Source organism: Hemitrygon akajei, chromosome 16 (genome assembly GCF_048418815.1).
Source record: "Hemitrygon akajei chromosome 16, sHemAka1.3, whole genome shotgun sequence".
NCBI lineage: Eukaryota > Metazoa > Chordata > Chondrichthyes > Myliobatiformes > Dasyatidae > Hemitrygon > Hemitrygon akajei.
In genome coordinates this window covers 80,678,221-80,694,470 of record NC_133139.1, presented here as the reverse complement: position 1 = coordinate 80,694,470, position 16,250 = coordinate 80,678,221, and the positions used below count along the sequence as shown (strand labels likewise).

The following is a 16,250-nucleotide window of genomic DNA, read 5'->3' as shown; positions in this document are numbered from 1 at the left end:
AAAGTGCTCCATACTTTCTGTTTTTTTTTCCACCAAAGCAGCGTACCGGATATGATATTCCATGGGACATAGTGGTTAGCACAAGGCTCTGCAGTACCAGTGACCCGCGTTCAATCCCGCCGCTGTCCAGAAGGAGTTTGTACATTCTCCCCGTGACCGCACGGGTTTCCTCCGGGTGCTCCGCGTTCCTCCCACAGTCCAAAGACGTACCGGTTGGTAGGTAAATTGTCACATGATTAGACTGGAAGGGCCTATTCCACGCTGTATCTCCACAAATAAGTAATCTGCCCATTCACTGAGCTGGCCATATTCGCCTGAAACATCTCCCTCAACCTATACTACCAGCTAGCTCAACCTATATTGCCACCTAGCTTTGCTCTCGGAAATAGCAGGCTCTGTATCCTCTGAATTATTTTACAAAAACTTAACAACTGCGACCCCACATGAATCACAGCATCCCAAACTGATCATGAGCTGTTTAGTCCTTCTCTGACTGTTAATCAGTCCTCAATTCAAGCCAGTACATCACCCACAATCACAGGCTCTAATTCTGCTCATAATCCCTTGACTGGTACATTATCTGCAATTCTCACGGGACCACGCTGAACAATTCTCCCACCCGCCACTACATAGCTCCACATCAACTCTGTCCATGATTATTTCCTCACACTTTTGTGAGCATTTTCCCCTGAGTGATGTCAGGCTACCAGATTTGAAGTTTCCTTCATTCTAGAGTGATTCCCAATCAACCTTTTTCATAAACGAACGGGCAGTGGGAGGGGAGCAGGGGTTACCATCAAAGGGAACCACTATAGAATGAACAGAATTTTGCAAGGTTGCAATGAGTAGAGAGATTTTTAATCAACCCCTCGCCCAGTGTGTAGCGCCCTCCTGCTTCAAAACATCCACCATTGTCCCTGTACCGAAGAAAACCAAGGTAACATGTCTGAACGACTGGCGTCCTGTCGCAGTCACCTCAATCATGAGCAAATGCTTTGAGAGGCTGATCAAGGACTACATCTGCAGCTTGCTGCCACCCACAGTGGACCCCCTACAATTCGCCTACCGACACAACTGATCGACAGACGACAGCACTTACACACAGTCCCCACTCCCCTGGAGAAGAGAGATGCTTATGTGAGAATGCTGTTCTCAGACCACGCTTCAGCATTCAGCACCACAATCCCCTCCAGGCTCGACAAGAAGCTCCGAGAGCTTGGCCTGCACCCCAGCCTGGCAAGCTGGATCCTGGACTTCCTGTCGGATGGCCGGCAGGTGGTAAGAATGGTCTTCCTCACCTCTGTCCCTCTACACAGGAGCCCCCCCTCGGGTTGTGTCCTAAGCCCCTTCCTCTACTCCCGATACACCTACGACCACAGCTCCAATCAGCTGATCAAATTTGCAGATAACATGACAGTGATAGTCCTTATTTCTAATAATGAGACAGCCTACTGAGGAGAAGTCAACACTCTAAAATCATGGTGCCAAGAAAACAAGCTCTCCCTCAATGTCAAAAAAACAAAGGAGGTGATCATGGATTACAGGAGGAATGGAGGCAAGCTAGCCCCTATTGACATCAATGGGACTGTAGTTGAGAGGGTGAGTAGTTTTAAGTTCCTCAGTATACACATCATCGAGGGTTTCAGGTTGTCTGTACATACCGGCTGTGTGGTGAAAAAAGTACAACAGTGCCTCTTTCACTTCATAAGAACATAAGAGATAGGAGCAGGAGTAGGCCAATCGGCCCCTCAAGCCTGCTCAGCCATTCAGCAAGATCATGGCTGATCCAATCTTAACTCTAGTTTTCACCGAATCCCACAAGGCAACAGTGCCAACCAACAGGGCACCATGCCGCCCATTTTATTTTATTATTCATCCCGCCCAAACCCATGTGATCACCCGGCTGAAGAAGTTTGGCACGAGTCTCCAAATCCTCAGGACTTTCTACAGGGGCGCTATCCAGAGCATCCTGATTGGCTGTGTCATCGCCTGGTACGGAACTGTACCTCCCTCAATCGCAGGGCACTGCAGAGAGTGCTGCGGACAGCCCAGCGCGTCTGTGGATGTGAACTTCCCTCAGTTCAGGGCATTAGCAGCAGCAGGTGCGTAAAAAGGGCCCGGAGGATCATCAGGGACTCCAGCCGCCCCAACCACAGACCGTTTCAGCTGCCTCCGCCTGGCAAATGGTAAGGCCAGGTCCAACAGGCTTTGGGACAGCTTCATTCATCAGGCCATCAGATTGATCAATACACATTGATCTGATTGCATATCTGACTGTACATACATGTTACAACACAATTTTGCACATAATAAGTGTTTGGGCAATATCCTCCCACATCTCCCCTCTTTATTGCTTGTACATTGCGATGGAGGAGCAACATAAAGATTTTTACTCCCTTGGACGTAATAAATAAATAAACAAATATCGAATCACGCAGCACAGAAACAGGCGTGACTCATCCACGTAGACCAAGATGTCCATCCGAGCTAGTCCTGACAGCACTGTGCAAAAGTCTTAGTCACAAATGTATAGCTAGGGAGCCACAGTACTGTAGTAATTTTATGAATTGCACTGTACTGCTACCGCAAAAAATAAATTTCATGACATATGTGAGTGATAAACCTGATTCTGATATGGGTCTCTGTTGTGGACCAAGAGTGGGAAGCACCAGAGAGACATTCTGTAATGATCAATAAACCAATTGTTTGGAACCAAATGACCTTGTCTGGTGTCTCAGGGCCGGGTGTGACTGCACCCACACCGATCTCCCTCTACCGGACATTCTTTCTCTGCCACCTGTCCCACACCCCTCCCACAGCGCTCCACCCTCGCCATTCCCAACATCCCTTGCTCCCGCCAACAACTCGCTCCCTGCTCCACACTGACCAATACAGTACTCTGCAAAATTTTTAGGCACCCTTGTTATAAATGTGCCTAAGACTTTTGCTCAGTACTCTATGTCACTCCATTCTTTTCCTACCCATGTACCTATGCAAATGCCATTTATCATTGTACCTACCTCTATCACCCGCTCTGGCAGCATGTTCCATACACTGACCATCTTAACCACAAACATCTGCCTCAGGTCTTTAAATAACTTCCCCCTCACCTTAATCTTTCCCCTCTAGTTTTAGAGTCTCCGATTTTTGGGAAATCTCTCCGATCTTTCTTTGTATCTAAAGATCACCAAACCAGATCACTTCCTGTGAACCTCTTAGCGTCATAGAAAATTAGAGCACAGAAACAGGCCTTCTGGCCCATCTAGTCTGCGTTGAACCATTTAAACTGCCTACTCCCATCACCACAGCCCTCCATACATCTGTCCAAACTTTGCTTAAACTTTGAAATCGAGCTTCAGTGCACCACTTGTGCTGGCAGCTCGTTCCACACCCTCACCATCCTCTGTGTAAAGAGGCTTCCCTTCATGTTCCCCTTAAGCTTTTCACCTTTCACCCTTAACCCATGACCTCCGGTTGTAGTCCCACCCGACCTCAGACATAGGAGCAGAATTAGGCCATTTGGCCCAATGAGACATGTGGGTTGGCAGGTCACTTCAACAGCCCTCGGGAAGGTGGGTGGTAGGAGATTAGAGGAAAACAGGTGTAGGAATGGGTGCGATGGGAGGGCTGGCATGAACTCAATGGGCCGAATTGCCTCTGTCTCTATGATTAGGAAATATAAAATATGAAGGTCACAGGGCGCTACTGGTCTTTCAAATCCCACCACGGCAGCAGGAATTGGAATTGTTTGGTTAACGATCTGGCACTTCCAAATAATACATCAACCAGACATGGTAACGATGACTGTTGTATATTTAACATTCCAGAAATCTTTTATATTTATATAAGCATTTTTGTTCATTTAAATAACTAATGACAGGCTAAATGTAAAAATATGTTAATTGCATACGTCATCACACTGACACGCAACACGTGTGTGCCTCGCATAAAGTTAATGATGAAGTTCGACCCTTATTCCTGGAGTCCCGTCTTTACTTGAATTAGATTAACGTTTTGAAGTTACAAAACATAACACAAAGGAAAAAAAACAGGTTTGTCACGAAAACCCATCCGGTTTACTAATGTCCTGCAGGGAGGAACTCTGAAGTGCTTATTCGCTCTGACCTATACGTGACTCCAGACCCATCCAATTAGGTGGCTGATTCTTGTAAGTCATAATCAGCCAGGCAACTGTAGCAGTACCACTACGTTCAAATGTAGGAGGAATGAAAAGGAACGGAACTCCTGTTGTGATGGAAAATAACTGGTTCTTTGAGTCTCAACAGTAGAGGCCTGGACACACACAGTTTTAATAATAAGGTATTTATTTACAAGGGGAAGTCAGGTCAACACAAGCAACTACAATACACAGGAAGCGGTGTGGGGACAGAGTACGGTTACACAAACAAAGGACAAGGGAAAAGCACTACAACAGCTATCCCCCTTGACCTTGGATAGCTGCGGCTCCCTTACCAGGACAAACGATAGACCTTCCCAAACATAAATCAATACACTTACCTTCAATGAGGTGGTCTGTAAGAGAGACCGAGCCAGGCACATGTCTCACCTTTTATAGCATGGGGCTGGGTGAGATAATCCAATTAAGGTGACCAATAATTTAGGTGTGCACTGATTAGTTGGGAGGGACCAAATGTTGATTGGCATGTGGTGTGTCCTCCGACCAGCCAGGTGGCAGTGCATCTGTCACGTGGCCGGTATCTCCGGATACAGACACGCAAACCAAAGCTTTTCACTGTACCTCAGCACATGTGACATTAAAAAGACCAATACCAATTATGTTAACCTAAGCATCAAATGGACAATTGACTCCCAGTGCGGTCCACATTACAAAGTCCTCTCTATAACCATCTGGAGACCGTGACCAAGGTGGGAGAGAGGTCCCACAGACTAATTAAGGAAAAGTCCAACACTCATAGTCATATTACCACACTCCTCCGCCACAAGCCCCGGGTACGTCTCATCCCACTCGTATGATGGATCCATCAGCAGTGTGTAGAAAGAAGGTACTTTAAAGTCCTCAGCGTTGACTCCAGATTGGAAGCAAACCTTCTCCTGACTGCCACTCCCCTTCCTCCCGCAGCTGATGGATCACTGCTCCTCCACTTTAAAATAAAACTTGGGCAGTTGCAGTAACGAGGCGCAAACTGTGCGCTGTCCTGGTTGGGGTACGGCTTTGTCAGTCACCAACGATGGGTTGGTAGCACCGTCACAGACAGTGCTGGTGGAATCCTGAAGGATACGGCCACCAGATCGGATTAATGGCAGGCGACGAGTGAATTGAGCTGCAGGTCAAGCTCTGTGGCTCTATGTGACTGACGCTCGTGAAGCCATCGGTACGTACAAGTGACCACTACAGAGTCCTTGTGGAGACAAATTCCCGAGACACACTTCTCCTTGTGTTGTGCATCATTACAGCAGATCTTGAAAGCTCAGATCCGGGCAACTACAAGGTGCTATTGACAAAAAAAACAGCAGAGATATACATCCCAACAAATGCCCTCACGTGGATCAGCATACTCCTCAACCTGTCATCACTCCCAGAGCAGGACATCACCTGGTCCAATAAGGAAAGCAGCGAACACTCAAGAGAACTTGACACGCGCCTCATTATTCCCCAGCAAGCCTTAAGGTTAACTGGGGAGGTAGTGGGGATTAGCTCCCACTGCCTATTAAATGCTCCCAGAAAACATGGATCTCAAGTAGCCTCTGACAACCAAGTCCAGCTCCCGGCCTTCACGTGTGGCTTAGCTACTAAACTTGGTGGAACCATTTCTACTCATAGCCCTCAATTTACTGATCTTCCTAAAATGTATCCACCTTCTCTAAACACCCCCACTCATTCAGCCTCCACAAGGATGATTCACCACCCTCTCTGAGAAGTTCCAGTTTTTAAATCACCACCCTCTGTAATGTCCAAGATCCTCCCACCAGCGAGAAATATGTCATGTTCCCCTCAGGATCTTAAATATTTCAATGAGATCATCCCTTATTCTCCTGACCTCCAAAGAATACTGATCGAATTTCTGGTGATAGGACAGCCTCAGAATTAATCTGGTGAACGTCTCTTAAACTCTCTCCAATGCCTGCTCGTACTTTATTAAATATCATCACCATCGTTATGTGTGACAAAGGCGACCAGAGTCTCCATGACCACGACCGTTTTTGGTTTTTTGTTTTTGTTCTTGTATTGAACTGGTCTGCCTTCGTCTGGGCAGTGTGTTTACAAGACGGGTAACCCCAGCCATTATCAATACACAGCGGAGACTCTCTGCCTGGCATCAGTGGTCACATAACCAGGATGTGCGATATGCACCAGCAGCTGATAAGGCCATCTACCACCTGCTCCCATGGCTTTACTTGACCCTGATCGGGGGGGGGCTAAGCAGATGCTACACTTTGTCCAAGGGTGACCTGCAGGCTAGCGGAGGGAAGGAGCACCACACGCCTCCTTTGGTAGAGATGTATCTCACCCACCACCTATCTTAAATCAGGGGACTAATATTGTGCAAGGTATTCCAGGTGTGGCCTCACCAGTATCCTGTACTGTTGAAACAACACTTCCCAATCTATAAACTTCACTCCCTCCTTTGCAATAATGCCAAGATGATATTTACCTTGCTCCATCTGCCTGCCAATTTGTGTGATTTGTGCATGATTATGGCTACATCCCTTTGTATGCTTAGCTCACCTCCCCCGGCTAACCATCTCTGAACAAACTTCCTTTCAGAGTAATGGAAGGTGTCAAATGGCACTTGCTCACCGATGCCCAGCTTAGATTTCGAGAGGAAGATCTGGTTGCAAACCTCATCACAACCTTTGTGTACGATGGACAAACAAACTTGTGTCCGGAGGAGACTGTCTCTGACATGGCAGCAGCACTGACTGAGTGTAGCATCGTCCTGCCCTAACAAAAATGAACTATTTATTCACTGATTGAGATACAGCACGGAATTGGCTATTTCTGCCCTTTATGCCACGCCGCCAGCAATCCTCTGATTTAATCCTAGACTAATCACGGGACAATTTGCAGTAACTAATTTACCTACCAACTGGGACATATTTTGGACCGTGGGAGGAAACCGGAGCACCCGGAGGAAACCCACGCGGCCACAGGGAGAACGTACAAACTCCCTACTGGCAGTGGGTGGGAATCGAACCTGGTTTGCCTGTAAAGCGTTGTGCTAACCATTACGTCACTGCGCCGCCCCAAGTCAAAGGCCAACCAATGGCTGGAATCAAACTTCGCCCAAAGGGGTCGTCAATGGACATAATTCCAGCCCCAGGGAACAGCAGCAGTGCCCCGAGCCTGATGCGAACCTTTTTTTAAAAATCAATGACCCTTCTTCCATCACAGTGTCAGCAGTGTGCCACTACTGATGGCACTATGGCCAAACCCCTCAGCAAAGGAAGCAATGATCATCTCCAACCACCTCCCTCTGACAATGACTATCTCCAACAGGAGAGGACTTCGCCACCTACCCTTGACGTTCACTGGCCTTACACCGCTGGGTCTCTCCATCAATACCCTGCGAGTCAGCATTGAGGAGGGACTCACAGGGGCCAGCAGGTCAGAGGTTAGGCGTCCTGTGGAGTGATCCACATGTCAAGGCACTTGATGGATGGGACACTCCGCTTATCTATATGATTATGGAGGCAACATCTCTCAACCAGCACGACACTATTCATTTCAAAGCACCTCAACCACGACCGAAATTGTCATTCCCTCTCCCGCCAGTGCACAGCCCTTGGCCGGGCCACTTTGTCAGCACTTTGCAAATCCAGCACTTCTCTCAACAAGAGAACATGCGGCACACCATCACCTGCAGGTTCGCACACCACCCTGACTTGGAAACACGTTGCCAAACCTCTTATCACATCCTGGGACTGTCCGCCCCCTTCCCCCGGCACCTTCACCAGCACTACCGCCGCGGGTCAAGGGCTGCCTGCCTGAGGAGCAGCGGCATTCAGGGACGGGCAACGGAGCAGAAGTCAAAGTTGATTGTCACAAGCACCGTAACGCTCACTTGCAACCGGGGCCACAGGCACATGGAATCATTTGCGACCAGGTTCTGCTAAAAAAAAATGCTGGAAAGAGTGCAGAAGCAGGTCTCACATGCGGGTTTCTTCCAGGTACTCGTTTCCACCCCCCCGCACGTTGCAAAGACGTTCGGGTTAGTAGGTTAATCTGTCATATGGGTGTGATTGGGTCGTGTCGACCTCTGACTCAGATCTAGCAGGTGAGCGTGTCTCACACATGGGGATTTATTTATTGTCTCTATCCCATTAACTTCTTCAATGTTTCCGCAAACTCTGCTGCCAATTCCCTTCAGTTCCTCATAGACCGTGTTCTCCGCTATTTCTGTGACCTTTAAGGCGCTGACAGTCACAAGTTGTTTATTTCCCCCCCCCTCCGTTTCCCATTTACCAATGCACCAGCCCGAGTACCTGCGAGGTGTCTTTGGCCCACGCACGCACGCACGGGCCGGGGGCTCACACCCACACCGCCCCAGTTCACCATTTACTTTAATTATACACTTCACTTACACTGATTTATGACGAGCCCCCACACATGCTCAGTGCCGCCTCCTCCTCATCCTCAGAGTGACTCTCACCCGGAAATTCTGACGCTCGTTTCCGGACTCCCCCGCACTTGCCAATGCGTCACTGCAGTTCCGCCGAGTCGCCGGCAGGGGGCGGGCTGCGCTGCCAAGCCCGAGTCAGCTGAGTCCTCCCGGCCGTCGGAGGCGCGCTGGAGCAAAAGCCACGTCATCAGTCAAGGGAAAGGAGCCGTCTCGACCCCGAAATACGTCATCAGCAAGTCGGTGACGATTCAACCACAGGTGGCGCTGTGGAGCGAAAGCGAGCGGAGGGCCGCACCAACGGCAAGACACCAGCAGGGGGAGCAGCGGAGGAAAAGTCAAATTTGATGGGGCTCATCAGCTTACAGGGAGGAGGTGCAGCGGCTAACGGACTGGTGCATTGCCAACAACCTGTCTCTGAATGTGAACAAAACAAAGGAGATGCACGGAGCGACCACTCCCCGCTGAACAGCGACGGCTCCTCGGTAGATATCGTCAAGAGCACCAGATTTCTTGGTGTTCACCTGGCGGAGAATCTCACCTGGTCCCTCAACACCAGCTCCGTAGCAAAGAAAGCCCAGCAGAGTCTGTACTTTTTGCGAAGGCTGAAGAAAATCCATCTCCCACCCTCCATCCTCATCACATTCTACAGGGGTTGTATTGAGAGCGTCCTGAGCAGCCGCATCACGGCCTAGTTCGGAAATTGCACCATCTCGGATCGTAAGACCCTGCAGCGGATAGTGAAGTCAGCTGAGAAGATCATCGGGGTCTCTCTCCCTGCCATCACGGACATTTACACTACACGCTGCATCCGCAAAGGAAACAGCATTATGAAGGACCCCACGCACCCCTCATACAATCTCTTCTCCCTCCTGCCGTCTGGGAAAAGGCTCCAAAGCATTCGGGCTCTCACGACCAGACTATGTAACAGTTTCTTCCCCCAAGCCATCAGACTCCTCAATACCCAGAGCCTGGACTGACACCTTGCCCTATTGTCCTGTTTATTATTTATTGTAATGCCTGCACTGTTTTTGTGCACTTTATGCAGTCCAGTGTAGGTCTGTAGTCTAGTGCAGCTTTCTCTGTGTTTTTTTTTACATAGTTCAGTCTAGTTTTTGTACTGTGTCATGTAACACCATGGTCCTGAAAAACGTTGTCTCATTTTTACTATGCACTGTACCAGCAGTTATGGTCAAAATGACAATAAAAGTGACTTGACTTGATATGCAATGTAGAACTTATTTGCAGTGGGGTCACAGCCACGTGGAATCATTTGTGACCAGTTTTGGTCGTCCTCCCAAAAAGCTGGAGAGAGTGCAGAGCAGATTTAACCAAAGTGGGTTTCTTCCAGGTGCTCTGGTTTTCTCTGCCATTCAAAAGACCAGGAGTTTAATTAGGAGTTAGGATTGGGATTAGAATTAGGATTAGGAGTTTAATTAGGATGTGTTGGCGCTTGGCCAAGTGGCTAAAGCTTTGGTCTAGCGATCTGAAGGTCGTTAGTTCGAACCTCAGCCGAGCACACACTTAACCACACACTGCTCCTACACGTCTATAGCCCAGTGGCAGTGGTTGGTCCAATATAGACAAGACAAGATCGAGTGGCGTCGACTCATTGGGCTAGAAGGGTCTATTACTATGCCTTATCTTTAAAAAATACTCGTAAACAATGAGAAACAATTAGAGGCGAGGAGGTGGGTGGAACAAAGGGAATTTGTTGAGGTAGATTATTGTCATAAACATCAGGGTGTAACGATATTCCTTGCTAGTATAAATGGTGCAGAGTAAATAGTAAACCCTAGAATGGGTCAAAGTCTGGTATTTCCAACTGAATTAGTGACAATAAGGGAAGAGGTAGAATTGAGGGTCTGAGAATGTGACAGCACCATGGGGAGGGGATGTGAAATTACTGTGTTTCAGAGATTTACATGCAATGGGGAAAACGCTGATCCTGAATCTGAACCAGGGTTTTGAAGCTCTTGTATCTTTCCTAGAAGGTAGAAGAATGAACCCATGTTTGGCCATCACTGGAACAGATTTGACGTGGTAGAACTGAGGTGGGGCAGAGCCGAGGCAGTGGAGCCCAGGCCTGGGCCTGAGAGCAAGGAAAAGCCTGAGGCTTGATCAATTCAAGCGCCAGTTCGAATTGGAAAGGTCAGGTATGGGCCAAATTGAGGCAGTGGGGCCCAGGCCCGAGAGTGTATTGAAATGACAGGGCCCAGGCCTGAGAACATATTGAAATGACAGGGCCCAGGCCTGAGAGTGTATTGAAATGACAGGGCCCAGGCCTGAGAGTGAGGAATGGACGATTTAACTCGAGGTACGGACGATTTAAGTGCTGAAAAGATCAGGATGTCAGGGTTGGAGGCGAGGGGCAGGCCAATTCAGCTCGCTGTTCCGTAAGCCTTACTGTCTCTCGCTGAGCTGAGGCTGCGGCCTGCAGTAAACAGGCTGCTGAACCGGCTGCAGTGATGCCTGGCTTTGTTGCTGTGGACTCTCAGTTCTGAATGCCATTTCTTACTTTTATTGTTTGCATGACTTTTTTTCAGCATATTGGGTATTAGACTATCGTTTTTTTTAGTGGGTTCTACTGGGTTTCTTTGTTTCATGGCTGCCTGTAAAGGTTTCATATAATATACATGCTTTGAACTTTGAAAAGAGAATGGCCAGGACAGCAGGCATCCTCAGTAATATTGTTAACCTTCCTGGTCCAAAGCATCGTTAAGATTCAGAGGCTGGAAGAAGGTTTGATGCACCATCAATAACTCTCGGAGACTGGAAGTGAACGACAGACTTTCATTAGCAGCAAAAGGGAGCACGACATCTCGGAGACTGAGGGAGGAGCAATGCCTCCAATCGCCTATATACAGGGGTATGTGTGAGGAGCCACAGGAGCAGTCAGCAGAGGGGCGTGTCCAGACAGGTATACATAGTTTACCACAAGGTTGCAGACCTGTGATAGCCTGGGCAGCGTTTATCACTCTCTGCAGGTCCCAGCAGTTCAGAGAAGAGCAGTTGCTGCATCCAGCTGAGCTGCAGCCCACCAGGATACTTTCAGAAGTTTGGAACAATCCTTGTGAACAAGCCAAACTCTTCTCAGATGCTTAACAAAATGCATACAATATGGCGATCAAGGACAGTTAAGATCTGATTTATTTCTTTGTGTGTCAATTGCTACTGGTAAGACCGAACACAGGAAAGTAAGAACAGGATTAGGCCACTCGGCCTCTCGAACCATTCAATATCGTCATGAACGATCTGTGGAGGCTGGTACATCAGGGCCACTTAACAGACACATGGAGAAAGAAATATGGAGTGTGTGGGCTGTGTAGGAGGGAAGGTTAGACTGATTGTAGAGTAGGTTTAAAAAGTCAGCACAACCTTGTGGGCTGAAGGGCCTGTACTGTTCTGTGTTCAAAAAGTGACCAGTTATTACCAAGAGAAAGAAAGGGAAAGTGAGTTGTTTAAAGTTGAAAATTCAATACCAAGTTCTTCAAGCCGTCAAGTGCCCAGACAGAGCTTCCTCAAACTTATATTGTGCCTCATTGTAACAGGGCACGGACTAGAAGGGCCGAGATGGCCTGTTTCCGTGCTGTAATTGTTATATGGTTATATGGCAGAAGGCCACAGGCAGGAGGTGCAGAGTGGGAGGCAGGCCACTGGAAGTTTAGGGTGACTTTTGCAAAGAACCTACCGTTCTGCATAGTGACGATTGTGCGCAGAGGGAGTATTAGCCAGCAAGTTACCAGCAGAGGGAGCTGCTGAGCAGCCAGTCCGAGTTACTGTACCTGCAGTGAATGGGATGAACCGGAAGCATGGGAAGTGGGTACAGTATTAGGAATCACAAGCAGGAAGTGGTCTGCATCAGTGTCCCGACAAAGGGTCTCGGGCTGAAATGTCGACTGTTTCCTCTTTTCCATAGCTGCTGCCTGGCCTGCTGAGTTCCTCCAGCATTTTGTGTGCGTGGTTTAGGACTCGCGGCATCTGCAGATTTGCACCAACTAGAGGCGCCTCGGATTAATTTCTCCCTAAATTACCAACAGGACCGAGGCAGTAACCCGAAGCCACCAGCAAGGGTGTAATGTTATAACTCCAGTAAGAGCTTGGGAAAAGACTGCTGGCTTTAGACACCCCTGCCCAGAGAAAACATCAACCCCCTTTTGTGCAGTGCAATGAAGTTTAAATTAGCTTACCTGTGCACCTTGTAAACTCCACAACGACAGTGGACTCAGTTTCATTCTCCTCAGACGAATCCTCCCCCACCTCAGCCCAGGAATTAACTTGGTGAACTTTCTCTGCACTCTGTCTATCACAGTTATATCCTTCCCTAGCTGGGCGATCAGACCGATCCACAACATCCCTTTCTGGACCACTTTGTGAATCCAGTACTAATAGCTTTATCCTTAGACTCAAATTCTCTTATCCTGAAGGCCAACGTGTACTTTTCCTTCCTAATTCTTGCTCTGCCCGACATTGTCTTTCAAAGACACATCCTAAATCCATACATTGTATTACCCCAAGTCCCATACGTTCTAATTGTGTTTAATAATCTCTTGTTCAGCACCTTGTTGAAGGCCTCTGTAAATATAAATAAATACCATCCACTTGTCCACTATCGATTCTGCTAGATACAATCTCAAAAATTAATAGATTTGTTAAACATAATTTCCAATTTATAAATGCAGATTGAAATTGCCCATCTAAACTACTGGTGTAAGATGGCAAAGCAGAGGATGAGCTGTAACTTGCTCATGGTTTTCAACGCAAGGAATGCAATGAAATGCTCTATTAATAACACTATTTTTCTGCAGAAAATCGCAGCGAACAATCACCAGAAATAATGAAGAGGTGAGCGAAGGTGAGTCTGACCTGAGGGGTGAGGCGTGTGGGTGGGAGGCGGAGTCGGAGTGAGGTCGAGGCATGTTCGAGGCGGAGTCGGAGCGAGGTTGAGGCATGTTCGAGGCGGAGGCAGAGCGAGGTTGAGGCATGCTCGAGACACAGTCGGAGTTGTTTCGGAACCGGTGCATCTGAGTGCCCGGCTGGTTTAGAGAGGTCGAGCACGGGCCAGGCTCAGAGCATGTCGCAGTGTGGGGGCTGACCGGGTGCTCGGGCCAATTTAAACGCCAGGCCAGATGCCCTGAAAAGGCAGGGTGACGGGACTGAAGGTGAGGGTCGGGCCGATCCTGCTCCACAACTTTTACTCTGCTCTCCTCGGTGCCGAGGCTGTGGGCCTGCTTGGGCTCCTCTGGCCCAGTGTCTGTGAGATTCCCGATGATTTGCGATGAACAGAGACTGAGGCTGTGGGCCTGCTCGGGCTCCTCTGGCCCAGTGTCTGTGAGATTCCCGATGATTTGCGATGAACAGACACTGAGGCTGTGGGCCTGCTCGGGCTCCTCTGGCCCAGTGTCTGTGAGATTCCCGATGATTTGCGATGAACAGAGACTGAGGCTGTGGGCCTGCTCGGGCTCCTCTGGCCCAGTGTCTGTGAGATTCCCGATGATTTGCGATGAACAGACACTGAGGCTGTGGGCCTGCTCGGGCTCCTCTGGCCCAGTGTCTGTGAGATTCCCGATGATTTGCGATGAACAGAGACTGAGGCTGTGGGCCTGCTCTGGCTCCTCTGGCCCAGTGTCTGTGAGATTCCCGATGATTTGCGATGAACAGAGACTGAGGCTGTGGGCCTGCTCAGGCTGCTCCTGGCTTTGAGTTTATGGACTCGATTTTGTGCTGAATGCTCACGTTCGTACGATTGTTTGCATGATTTGTTTTTTGCCCCTCTGCAAAATCCCCCATTTCTCAACATCTCTGTTCTAAATGGACACCCCTCTGTCCTGTTGGTCATTTTAAAAATCCGGTTCTTTTAGGTTTCTTATTTTGTAGCTGCCGTGAACAAGGCAAACTCCAAGTTCTATAATTTATACGTTGATAATAAATGTACTTTCAACTTTGAACGTTGAACTAATTGCTCTGATATCACTTATGAATAGACCTACTACTGATGTCAGCCCGTCAAGTCCTTTTCTTTCTCTTCCACCTTTCTCAAACAGTACTACATTTGTACCTTCCACTTCCATGGCACGGATCCAGAATCCATGGAATGAAAGGCAGCTATTTAAAAAATCTTAAACACGAGAAAGTCTGCAGACTCCGGAAATCTTAAGCTACACACGCAAAATGCTGGGAGAAACTCAGCAGTTCTTGACTGAGAAGGGTCTCGGCCTGAGACATCAGAATTAGGCCATTTGGCCCATTGAGTCTGCTAGCCATTCAGTCAAGGATCAGCCATGATTGAATGATGGAGCAGACTTGATGGGCCACGTGACATAATTCCGCTCCTACGTCTTACGGCTGATCCTTTATTCCCCTCCTCAGCCCGCTCCCTAGCCTTCTCCTCACTGGACCTTCCATGTCATGTCCAATCAAGAACTATCAATCTCTGCCTTAAATACACCCAACGACCTGGCCTCCATAGCCAGCTGTGGTAATAAATTCCACAAATTCACCACGCTCTAGCTAAAGAAATTTCTCAACATCTCTGTTCTAAATGGACACCCCTCTGTCCTGTGCCCTCATGTCCTAGACTCCCCCACCATGGGAAACATCCTTTCCACATATACTTTGTCTAGGCCTTTCAACATTCGAAAGGTTTCAATGAGATCCTCCTCATCCTTCCGAATTCCAGTGAGTACAGACCCAGAGCCATCAAATGTTCCTCGTATGATAACCCTTTCATTCCTGGAATAGTCCTTGGGCACCTCCTCCGGACCCTCTCCAATGCTAACACATCTTTTCTTAGATGAGGAGCCCAAAACTGTTCACAATTCTTAACGTGAGGCCTCACCAGTGCCTTATAAAACCTCAGCATCACATCCCTGATCTTGTATTCTTGAAATGAATGCTAACATTGCATTTGCCTTCCTCACCACTGACTCTTCCTGCAAGTTAACCTTTAGGGTGTTCTGCACAAGGACTCCCAAGTCCCTTTGCATCTCAGATTTTGGATTTTCTTCCCATCTGGAAAATAGTCTGCACATTTATTTCCACTACCAAAGTGCGTGACCATGCATCTTCCAAGTTTGTATTTCATTTGCCACTTTCTTGCCCATTCTCCTAACCTGTCAAAGTCCTTCTGCAGCTTACGCCTTTCCTCAACACTACCTGCCCCTCCACCAATTTTTGTATCATCTGCAAACTTGGCAACAAAGCCATCTATTCCATCATCTAAATCATTGATATACAGCATTAAAAGGAGCGGTCCTAACACAGACCCCTGCGGAACACCACTAGTCACTGGCAGCCAACCAGAAAAGGATCCTTTTATTCCAAGCATTTTGTGTGTGTTGCTATTTTTTTAAATCTGCTATTTTTTTTTAAAGGCACATTTTCTCAGAACTTTGGCCAACACGATGTAAGAATCAGAACTTTTATCTATTTTTACTTTTAATTTTAACAATACAACTCGGAGTAGGCACCTTCTGGCCCTTTCGAGTTTTGCCACCCCAGCAACACCTGCTGAGTTCTTCCAGCATTTCATGTGTGTGTGTGTGTGTGTGTGTGTGTGTGTGTGTGTGTGTGTGTGTGTGTGTGTGTGTGTGTGTGTGTGTGTGTGTGTGTGTGTGTGTGTGTGTGTGTGTGTGTGTGTGTGTGTGTGTG

At 48.1% G+C, this 16,250-nt stretch overlaps 1 protein-coding gene across 2 annotated transcripts in view; it reads right to left on the bottom strand.

Moving 5' to 3' along the window:
* The window catches only part of LOC140740213 (TLC domain-containing protein 4-B-like), a 61,122-nt gene extending 52,425 nt beyond the window's left edge, over positions 1–8,697 (bottom strand). For both annotated transcript variants that reach the window (XM_073069269.1, XM_073069270.1), the window contains exon 1: positions 8,566–8,697. The gene's annotated coding sequence lies outside the window, so the exon portion shown is untranslated. The remainder of the gene's footprint in view (positions 1–8,565) is intronic.
* Between the last annotated feature and the right edge of the window lie 7,553 nt (positions 8,698–16,250).